The sequence below is a fragment of the Cornus florida genome, unplaced genomic scaffold (genome assembly GCF_030987335.1).
Source record: "Cornus florida cultivar Cherokee Brave unplaced genomic scaffold, ASM3098733v1 CherokeeBrave_3.0.0_Hap2_scaffold_28, whole genome shotgun sequence".
Classification (NCBI taxonomy): Eukaryota; Viridiplantae; Streptophyta; class Magnoliopsida; order Cornales; family Cornaceae; genus Cornus; species Cornus florida.
Window position 1 is genome coordinate 165,001 of NW_026775782.1, and position 2,500 is coordinate 167,500.

The following is a 2,500-nucleotide window of genomic DNA, read 5'->3' on the forward strand; positions in this document are numbered from 1 at the left end:
CGAGGCTTCAAAAAAATTTTTTTTTTTTGATATACCGAAGAATGAACAAGAAGACCGAGGCATCCAAAATTTTTTTTTTTTTTTTTCTCCGATATACCAAAGCAAGAACAAGAAGACCGAAGTCTCAAATTTTTTTTTTTTTTTTTTTTTTTTTTTTTGATATACCGAAGAATGAACAAGAAGACCGAGGCATCCAAAAAATTTTTTTTTTTTTTTCTCCGATATACCAAAGCAAGAACAAGAAGACCGAGGCATCAAAATTTTTTTTTTTTTTTTTTTTTTTTTTTTTTTTTTTTTTCGATAAATCCAACCGAGAACAAGAAGACCGAGGCATCCAAAATTTTTTTTTTTTTTTTTTCTTTCCCATATACCAGAGAAAGAACATGAAGACCGAGGCAACCAACAAAAAATAATTTTTTTTTTCTCTTTCCCGGAATTTTTTTTTTTTTTTTTCGAAATAGCCGAGAAAGAATATGAAGACCGAGGCATCCAACAAAAAAATTTTTTTTTTTTTTTTTCCTAATCTACCCAAGCAAAACAAATAGAAGACCGAGGCATCCAAAAAAATTTTTTTTTTTTTTTTTTTTTTCGAAAAATTTTTTTTCACAAAAACTTTTTTTTTTTTTTTTCCCCAAAAAATTTTTTTTTTCGTTCCAAGCTAACCAAGACATCTACTATTCACTAGTAGAGCAATCGAGACTGCAAAGCAAGCAATGGCCTTACTTGCAGCTCTTGGTGCTGAGAACTCCCCCCCCCCTATAGTAGTCTTAAGTAAAACCACAGCTCTGACAGGAGTAGATATTGCATGCGAGCGAGGAGTCGTAATGGGCAAAATTGACTCGGGGGACCTCCAAATCGAATTCCGTTTCGAGCAAAACACTTCTTAGGCTTCAAGGAAGCTCCCATAAAATTTCCAAACCCAAACTCCAAACTTCATTTTTTAGCCTACAATGCCCACGTGCACGCCGGTGTGCACGCAGGGGTGCTTGAGCATGCGGGAGAGGAGCCATAATGGGCAACATTGACTCGGGGGACCTCCAAATCGAAATCCGTCTCGAGCAAAACACTTCTTAAGCTTCTAGGAAGCTCCCATAAAACTTCCAAACCCAAACTCCAAACTTTATTTTTTAGCATACAATGCCCACGTGCACGCCGGGGTGCTTGAGCGTGCGGGCGAGGAGCCATAATGGGCAACATTGACTCGGGGGACCTCCAAATCGAAATCCGTCTCGAGCAAAACACTTCTTAAGCTTCAAGGAAGCTCCCATAAAACTTCCAAACCCAAACTCCAAACTTTATTTTTTAGCATACAATGCCCACGTGCACGCAGGGGTGCTTGAGCATGCGGGAGAGGAGCCATAATGGGCAACATTGACTCGGGGGACCTCCAAATCGAAATCCGTCTCGAGCAAAACACTTCTTAAGCTTCTAGGAAGCTCCCATAAAATTTTCAAACCCAAACTCCAAACTTCATTTTTTAGCATACGATGCCCACGTGCACGCCGGGGTGCACGAGCGTGCGGGCGAGGAGTCGTAATGGGCAAAATTAACTCGGGGGACCTCCAAATCGAAATCCGTCTCGAGCAAAGCATTTCTTAGGCTTCTAGGAAGTTCCCGTAAAATTTTCAAACCCAAACTCCAAACTTCATTTTTTAGCACACAATGCCCACGTGCACGCGGGGGTGCTTAAGCGTGCGGGCGAGGAGTCATAATGGGCAAAATTAACTCGGGGGACCTCCAAATCGAAATCCGTCTCGAGCAAAGCACTTCTTAGGCTTCTAGGAAGCTCCCATAAAATTTCCAAACCCAAACTCCAAACTTCATTTTTTAGCATACGATGCCCCCGTGCACGCGGGGGTGCTTGAGCGTGCGGGGGAGGAGTCATAATGGGCAAAACTAACTCGGGGGATCTCCAAATCAAAATCCGTCTCGAGCAAAGCAGTTCTTAGGCTTCTAGGAAGCTCCCATAAAATTTCCGAACCCAAACTCCAAACTTCATTTTTTAGCATACTATGCCCACGTGCACGCCGGGGTGCACGAGCGTGCGGGCGAGGAGTCGTAATGGGCAAAATTAACTCGGGGGACCTCCAAATCGAAATCCGTCTCGAGCAAAGCATTTCTTAGGCTTCTAGGAAGTTCCCGTAAAATTTTCAAACCCAAACTCCAAACTTCATTTTTTAGCATACGATGCCCACGTGCGCGCCGGTGTGCACGTCGGGGTGCACGAGCGTGCGGGCGAGGAGCCGTAATTGGCAAAATTAACACGGCGGACCTCCAAATCGAAATCCGTCTCGAGCAAAGCATTTCTTAGGCTTCTAGGAAGTTCCCGTAAAATTTTCAAACCCAAACTCCAAACTTCATTTTTTAGCATACGATGCCCACGTGCACGCCGGTGTGCACGAGCATGCGGGCGAGGAGTCATAAAGGGCAAACTTAACTCGGGGGACCTCCAAATCGAAATCCGTCTCGAGCAAAGCATTTCTTAGGCTTCTAGGAAGCT